The sequence below is a fragment of the Apium graveolens genome, chromosome 9 (assembly GCF_009905375.1).
Source record: "Apium graveolens cultivar Ventura chromosome 9, ASM990537v1, whole genome shotgun sequence".
Taxonomy (NCBI): Eukaryota; Viridiplantae; Streptophyta; class Magnoliopsida; order Apiales; family Apiaceae; genus Apium; species Apium graveolens.
Window position 1 is genome coordinate 44083663 of NC_133655.1, and position 9931 is coordinate 44093593.

A 9931-nucleotide genomic window follows, 5' to 3' on the forward strand; every position below is an offset into this window, starting at 1 on the left:
TTAACAAAATCTTTTTCAAAAACTTGTTTTAAATTTTTGGAAAATCACACACCTGGTCGTCATTACTATATGAGTTAGTTTTCGTTCCCATATTATATCAATAAGGTATCTAATTAAAGAAACGACCACATAAGGCTCCATCCACTTCGATACATCTTCTGCCCCTCCATGGGTCCATTTCGCCTTCACTAATCGAAGAAATTCAATTTACCGTTGCATAACTATCTTATTCGTACCTCTAACTCTAATGCCGACATCTGATACTATCTTTTCTACTTGTACCGTCATATTTAATGCCATAATTACAACCAACCGACACAATTCAAAGTTTTATCCATAGATAAAGTTGTATCTTCGTATTAACTTTAAGTATACCCAGTGAGATAAGTGTCGTTTCTTGCACGACACCTAAAAAGTGGCTGGTAATAACAAGAAAAGTTTACAAAAATATCTAAGTTCAACAATTAAGAGTGTCACTAAAATTGCAACTCTAACTCTCCGTTTGACTTGCTTGCCTAAAGGCTGATAGCTATGTTTCACTACACGATCATAACCAAATCATAGTAAAATTCACTTGTCTTTTCTCTACCAATTGTTTAAAAAATCAATCCCACATTCATTTTAAACCACATAGAAATCAGGGTAGTTTACCCGATATCTGTCGAGCCGTTGACTTCACACACTATAAGATCCGGGTACTCAATATATCTATAGCGTTAATATATTCACCTTACACTTATATTAACAACATCCTATCATATATTTCACTATCATATCATATCCAAAAAATTTAACTCAAACTCAACATGGGCCTACCTAAGATCTCTCATATCTTAGATGACCTTCCAATCTTGTCTTACTTTCATCTATTCTTATTTCAGGGATGGATAACCTGGAACTCTGACACCAACTTGTAACATCCCCAAATCCGGGGTCAGAATTGGGTGTCACTAAACAACTTTAAATAATATAAACCTTAATATTAAAATACATATACAGATGACCCCTCAATTCTGGATCGTTTACAGGTTATGGTATGAAATAATAATCTAACCTTCATAAATTTATAAGCACTAAATAAAAATTTATTACCTCTTTACTAACTTCCTCGTCTTATTCACTCTGACATCTCCAACTTTCTGCAACTGGGATCTCTCCAATTTTGATGTCTATTAAGAGCTATTCACTTTTATCCTCATTGGACACTAAAAGTAATAAGAATGCACAAAGCAAGAGTGAGCCAAAAATGCCCAACAACTATCATAATTGGTTTCCAGCTATTATGATCAAAAGAAACTCTTGGAAACGATCTTTAAATGATTTTGTAAACATCTTTATTTATTAAAACAGTTGAGCGAATAAAATATCAGCCTTTATTAACCCTCAATCATAAACCAAAAGCAACGAGCAATTCACTGACTCATCTTCTGAATCAGTTCTTTTTCCGATTTTGTAATCACAAAACTTTTTAAAAAGGAATGTCATTAATGACGATCAACAATAAAATAGACTGGATACTAGAATCAACACAATATTATAATCTGCTAATCAGTCAGGTATAGTACGGACCTATGCCCAACCGCATAGACCCACATCATAACAAGGTACCTAGGCCCATATCTGGCCTTTGAAAACAAGGGTCCGGTCCTTCCCCGGCCCATAGGGTCCAGTCCATCCCTAGCCCTCTTTATAACCATCCAGTCTGTTGAGTATTTTGATGTCGAATCATTTTAATTTCAAAATACCCTGATTCAGGGTTCACAAATTACCCGTAATAATAGGTATTTCCTCAAGAGATCAAAAATAATAATAAGGAACAAGAACAAAAAGATACTTGCATAATTAAGAGTAATTGCAGCAAAATGTAAAACATTTAACTATTCTAAATTTAGAATAGGGAAGAAATACGTGCAATATATCACAAAGAGGTTCGAGAATACTTGCCTGGTATGCACACTAACTCTTCGCTATAACCTCAGCTTATAACTGCTGGCTACCAATTCATTCTAACACTTGGTTGCACTCCTTGCTACTCGATTCTATAAATAAAAGTACCATTTTAATAAATAAAACCAACCTCAATCGATATAACTATATGTCTCAACATCTACCCAATCGTTTATATCTAATTATGGCATTTAAACTGTAAACAGATAGCATGCAGATCATATAGCACGTAATCATGTTATTCATATAACACGTAATACACATAATTCATGTACACGTAAGTCAAATCGTCAAAAGATAGGTCTCGATACTTTTAGAACTGAAATCGGGTCAAAATATAATTTACCGATCAATAATCGACTCAGAATGACTCTAAAAACAAACGACCTTTCATTATAGAAGTATTTAGGTCTTGAAAGTATTTTTATTGGAAGCAGAATATTTTATTAAGTTTAGACGCGTTTATTTCGTATAGAACGAGCGAACATACTATTTATTATGAATAAATAAGAAAAAATCAATTAGTAATAATATTAATTAATTTTTAATACTTAAATATATTAAAAATAATATTTAGGAATTATTTGGATGAATTATAAATAATTATATTTTATTTAACTAGTTATAAATAAAATTAATTGATTAAATAAATTAATCAATTAATTAAATCCATAAATCATTAATTAAAATAAATTATACATAATTAAATCAAATTTTGATTTTTAAAAATAATAAAAGAAAAGAATTTTTGGAATTTAAAATAATTTAGTTAATTATTTAAAATTATTAACCAATTTTTTTAAGAATTAAAATGATTTTAGGAATTAAAAATAGAATTTTGATTTATTTTCCGAAAATAAATCACAGAAACAGGTTTACAAATGAAGTTTGCGGGAAAAATAATCAAAATCGGGATGGAAATCAGAAAAACGGGTCACGAAGAACTGGGTCGGGTCAGCCAAGAACAAGTCGCCGGAATCTGGGCTCCTAAGAAACTGGTGACTTTTCCGGTGAACCGCGAACTTCTGGCCTTCGTGGTTCCATTCCCTAAACCCTCTCGTTCCAATCGATTTTCAATCTTAATCGACCCACAAACAACCCAGCAACTCAGAATATGCAATAATAACTACAAATAATATACGAATCGCCGATTCCGATGATTTTAAGACCAACGTCAGCGAGAATCCGACCAAAACCCAAAGTGAACTAAACCTCAACCAGTTTATATGCTCATGATGTCAAAATGGAGCTCAGGTTATGCACAATCTACTTATATCATCATAATTACCAAGTAATCAAGAATTTAACCAGAAAATTGAAAGGTAGGAAAATCAAAACTATTGAACTCGTCCTACACAAAATAAAGTACAAACATACACAAAACTCATAAACATAAATTCTATTTTTCTGGATAAACATGATCATAACAATCAATTTAACAAACAGTTAACAAAACCAAAACCCCAAAATCTTGTTCAAGGACCCTAATTTTCGAACAAAAAAATTTACCCTTCCTGGACTGATTTTGATCATTGAAACGGGTAGAGAATTGAACCTCGGTCGTTTTGATTACTTGTACATCAAAAACTAACAATCATAACGCCACCGAAGTTGTATTTGATTCTCACAGCTCAAGAACACAAGACAAAGTATTTTTTTCTAATTTGTTTTCTGTATTTTTCTTTTTTTGTGAATTTTTGGATTAATATGAAAATAAAAACTGAAAATCCAGCAATTTAAATTTTTGGAAAAATAAATACCTCAAAATCAATATAGGGTGTTTAACCTTAATTAAAATAATTAGGCCCAAAAATAATAATTATGGGGAATAAATTTTTAATCAGAAAAATATAAAATTTATGTCAAAATTTCTAGAAAAGTTAAGAATACTGCAAAAATATTAAATATTGAAAGTCCCGAGATTTTATAAAAATAAAAATACGATTTTTGTGGGCCTTGACGTCCTGTGGGGTCCCGGTCCGTTGATTTTTGAGAAACCGAAATATTTTCTTAATTAACAGAAAACCCTGAAAATGCATATAATGCATGCAAACGCACATAAAACAAGATAAAATAAGTACCTAGATAAAAATGCTACTAGACACGCGTCCAGATCACGGATTCTTTCATACATTTGCATTTAAACACGTAACAAATAATAAAAAAAATGGGTCTGTACTGGACCACAAATAACAACTACTGCATGTCATATCATGGCAATAATCATATTAAACTTATATAAACACATAATATTTATTTATTCATCAGAAAATAGATACAGATTTTTCCCAGATATTACATAAAAATAAGGCCAATTACTCTATACGAAATATCAGTTATCAAAACGAAACCTCAATAATTTAATTTTTAATATAAATTCATTTAACACATAATAAAATATCTGAAAATATCCCGAACCACACAGAACACATATGGCACATAACAAATAAACTTTTATGATCAATCATAATTTATAATATCATAAATCACATAATACTCATTTAATATAATACAAAACAGTTGTAAATTCCCAGTTGTTACAGGTTTGAGGTACCTTTAATTCAGCAGTGCCATCCTCAATATCAGCATTTGCCATATTTGGTGATCAAGGCTTGTTTCTTCTTAACCCCTGGCTTCCTCCAGTCAGCCACAATGTGTCCAACTTCATCACAATTATAATATTTGATCTTTGACTTGTCAAAGCTTCCACATTTTTACACCTTTTCATCAGAGCTTCTCCTGTAGTTCCTCCTATCAAGGATTGAGGAACTGGATCCTTTTCTGGAAAACTTCTTGTTCTTGTTCTTGAAATTTATATAAGTTATCTTCTTGAAGCTTTTAACCAAAAGAGCAGCCATTTGGTCAATATCTTCATTGTTATCATGATCATATTCAATGTCTGATTCTCTTTCAGAGTTTGAGTCCTCATCAGAGTTTGATGACTCAGTGTCAGACTTTGTAATCATGACTTTTCCTTTGGAGTGTCTTTTTCTTCTAGCTTTCTCCCTTGGTTTCTCTTCAACCTTCAGAGCAGCATGTTTTGCTTTTGGTCCTTTCCTCTTGCATCTTCGCTCCATTTCCAGCTCATGAGTCTTCAGCGTGCCATAGATCTCATCTAAAGATGTATCATTAAGATCATAATTATCCCTTATTGATGTGACTTTCAAGTCCCACTTTTCAGGGAGTGGAAGAAGAAACTTCAAGTTAAAATCTTCTGGATCATATTCTTTATCCACCAGTGACAATTCATTTATCAACTTTTGAAATCTATCACAGATTTCAGTCAAGGACTCATTGGCTTTTGAGTCAAAGTGTTCATACTTCTGAGTAAGTATGGTTCTTCTGTTCTTCTTGATAGTAGTGATGCCTTGACACTTTACCTCCAAAGTGTCCCAAATTTCTTTAGCAGTTTTGCATCTAATAACTCTATTGGACATGAAACTATCAAGACTGCTATGAAAAATATGTCTAACTTTTGCATCTTTCAAAATAGATGAAAGATCCTCAAGAGAATAATCCTTCTTATCTTTATCAATCATCTTTTTTTCTTGGGCTGGAATAGCAATAACTAGTTTCATTGGCCTATGAAGATCATCATAAATCCTGTTCAGATATTCAGGATCTGTTTCTTTCAGACACATGGCCATCTTCACTTTCCAAATTGGATATTTATGTATTTTCAGAATTAGAACGTTAATAGCCTCATATCTACTCATGTTGGGGATGATTGGATTTGTGGCTGGTGTTGGAGGTGGGGGAACCTGTTGTCCTTCTTTGTCTGCCATAAGTGGTTGTCCTTTGGATCTTAAACTATTTGTGTATCAACAGGTTGCTCTGATACCAATTGTTAGGTCCTTAATACAACTATAGAGGGGGTTGAATACAGTTTATGCAAAAAATCGAAGTAACAGACACAATTAAATAAACAGTTTTTCTTATTGATGTATAAAACTGTTTATAATACTCTCTCAAAGGATGAACAGATATCCTTGAGAGCTGCTAGGTTACATAAAAGATATATCAATTCGTGACACATAAACTGTAAACCTAATCTGTGCTTATATATTGCACAACTACACAATTAATAAGGAATCATATTCTATTACAATAAGAAATCTTAAAATATATCCATGTATTGACTGCTACAAGAAGTAAAGTCCTTTACCGACATGTATTCTGAAAATCTTTCCTTCTTCGATATCTCCTGACTTTCAGCTGAAGTGACCAAATGCTGATGTCAAATACTGATCATCAAATGCTGATGACAATTGTTGATGACGTCACTTCTCCTAAACTCTGATATCAAATACTGATAAATAAACTCTGATAGTTTATATGCCGATATCATCAATTTCTTCTAACATCAATTTCATCAATTAGAGGATTAATGAACCCTAAAGTATTAAAAATTTGTTAAATTAACATCCGACAAGAAAATAAAGTTCGGTTCCAAGGGTTTAGGGCCTAACATCCTACAAGAAAATTAAGTTTGCTTCCTAAGGTTTAGGGCTTAAACCCTAGATAAAATTAGGGTTAGGCTATCTGGTTTAGGGCTTAAAGGCCAACCCTAAACCCTAACTCATTCCTTGTTATATCAATTTCATTTAAACGCCTCTAAAACCTAATTTGGGGATTAATGAACCATAAAATAAAAATGCTAAATTAACATCCTAAAGGAAAAATAAAGTCCAGTTCCTAGGGTTTAGGTCCTAAAGGCCCTAAATTAGATGAAATTAGGTTTAGACCCAATGTTGTAGGGCCTAAAGGACCTAAAACACGAAGCCTAAACCCTAACCAATTCCTTATTATATCAATTTCATTTGAACGCTTCTAAAATCTAATTTGGGGATTAATGAAACCTAAAATATTAAAAATGCTAAATAAAGTTTCAGAAGTTAGAAAATATATTACCTAAGTCCACCTGGACCTACAGGTTGCCCCTCCAAAAAATGAGCATCAAATAAAGGGACATTTGTGCAAATGGAAGCAAGAGTAGCATTCTCTTCCACGCCCATAACTGCAACAAGATAAGACAACTAGCTACCTCATCAACAACCTTTCTGCTTTCCTTGCATAACTCCCTATACAAATATGCAAGAAATGCAGCCACCAAAGCATAATCTCCACATATGTCTAGATCACAAAGAAAATATATAAAAATAGGATGGAAGAGACCTCTAGAATAATATATAAACAATACACCACCAACCAGATGAAATAAATAACATAACATCTGAAACCGAATATCATCTACTGATGCATCATGTGGTTGATGGGGCGGAGCACATGAACAAATAAAAGTCTAATGCACTCTTGATCCATTCATGTGGTTTTTCAGATGGGGGTGCTTCCAAATATCTCATCAACATAAGTAGACCAACTCATAACAGGGCCAGGGGTGACATCACAAATAACAACATCGCCATCAATAGGAAGCCCTAAAAGAGCAGCTACATCCTGTAAAGTAATAGTGAAATCTACCATAGGCAAGTGAAATATATGAGTCTCTAGATGCCATATCCTGACGAGAGCTGATATAAGACTCCGCCACCCGATCTACGCCATAGAAACCAGTAGCCTATTGCAAAGGAACCATACGAATATCCAATGGAGGAAGATCATCTTCATTATTAGGATTTTGGTACCAACACTTCAACATATCACCACCTCCTAACTGTTGGGTTTCGAGGTATAAAACGCAGCGGAAACAATTTTTAAAAACTATAAAAAATAGAAAATCAATACCCATTGCAGGATTCATTCGAAAAGAAAATATTTAATTCATGGTTAAGATGTTTACCTTAAGAAGTTTTACGATTTTGGTTATCTTATGGAGGTGCAAGCTTTCAGCAATTATGGCGCCCTCCAAACCCGGGTCAGAAGTTTGGGGTCCACACACACACCTTATTTATAACCTGCTTATAACAATAATAAAGATAATAATAATATGCAGTGACCCTACTTACCAACTACCATGGATCGCAATAGGTTAAAGTATGCACACAAGCCAAACACCTCTACTTATATTACAAACCATTCAAATCCCAACTATTCAAACTCAGAACTGAGTATTAAACTTTATTACAAACTTTTACAAACTTAAATTATCCAAAAAGAAGCCTACTAGCTACCAACTGGTTCCTTTTTAATTGGAAAAGAATATAAACAACATCGCACAAATGAGCTAACTAGCTCAGTAAGTCACAATGACAAAACTGAGAATAATGATCATCAGGTGAACATGGTTATGATATCAAGTGAACAATGGATTATGATTTAGAATTGGATATTATAGTTTCATTTTAAAAACCAAGGATAGGCTGCTGATCAGTCACGCACTAACCCCGAGCAAAGCACACAGCACTGCTCTAACTACTAGATCCAAGGCACACATTGGCCTTACTTGACCATTATATGGTCTGACCACGAATCTGGTCCACAATTTTATAAAAACAATCCAATTCTAACATAATAACAGAATAAACAATAATAAACAATAAACAGAATCATTAACAACATTGAGTGTTCAATAATGAAAGGGTTTCAATCTTCGTAAGGATCAATAAGGTAATTTCAAAGCTTGGATGATGGGTAAGGAAATAATTGGATAACAAAGGAAACGACATTTCATAGTTTCAAGGATTTGGTCTTTCAAAGCATAAGATATAATGGTTTGAGTATGTAGGTAATTCGATTCAGTGTATGGTATTTAGTTTGTATGTATTTGTGGAGTAGTATCGTATATTTGTGGTTCATATTTGGGTATACAACAATCAATGGTCTAGAAAGAATCAGGTTTACGGCTCAAGATCAATAACTAGATTCATGGTTAGAGTTCAGTGCTTCAAGGCACTTGTAATATAAAACAGGATTATCAATCACTATAATATCTCGAGAAAGTTCAGAACACTTGCCTGGTATTAGCTTACTACAGTGCACTCGCTTCCAATCACAATCGTCTTACTCCTCAACTACATATTTCCCTTTCCTACGTCTTGCCTCTTCTGCTCACATATCATAAGCATCTATCAATATTCAACTCATATGATTCTATTCAACACATACTCCTATCTACCCTTCGTTTTACCCAAATCCGATTAACGGATCGAAAGTTACGCAATAAATATGTAAACATCGAATATACAGACCGACAGTCAACCAACAAGTCACATATAACACATAACACGTCACATAATCAATGATATCTCATTTATAAAGAAGTCTCGGGTCATTAATAGGCTTTCAGGTACTTAAAATGATTTTTAAAACATTTTTCGGAATTAAAACGGGTCGTTGGATCAATTTCGGAGCAATAAATAGGGTTCGGTTGGCCAATTCTGGCTTCAAAACAATTTTATAATAATTATCGAGCCTTGGATATAATTTAGATTAATATTTTAAAGCTCGAAACTATTTTTTCGGAATTTTTAAATCATTTTTAAATAATTAAATCTAATTAAATAATTAATTAAAATCAATTAATAATTAATTAAATCAATTAATCAATTAATTTTCGAATTAATTGACCAATTAATCAATTCAAAATTAACTGAAATTAATTAACTAATTAATTCAGATTTATTTTTGAATTAAAAAATAATTTTTGGAATTAAAATAATAATTTTCAGAATTTTCAGAAATTAAAATGAATTTTTATAATAAAAATAAATAGGAAATATGATTTTTGAATATTTTTAAAACAGGAATCCAACTTTTGCAAACTCTGGAAAGTTCAGGGACTGAACTTCATCGTTTTCAAAGGTCAGGGTACTAAACTGTAATTTTTCCAGCCCTCGCCGGAAAACAGTCGGGGTTCGCCGGAGAACTCGACTTCGGCACCCTCCCACCACCACAAACTCCAGATTACATCTACAATTTACCAGGAATCTAACCATACTCTTTAATCACACAGACAACCCCTAAATAGGCCGGAAAATAGCCGAGAAGTTCGCCGGTTTCCGGCGAACTCGACGTAAACTTCAGA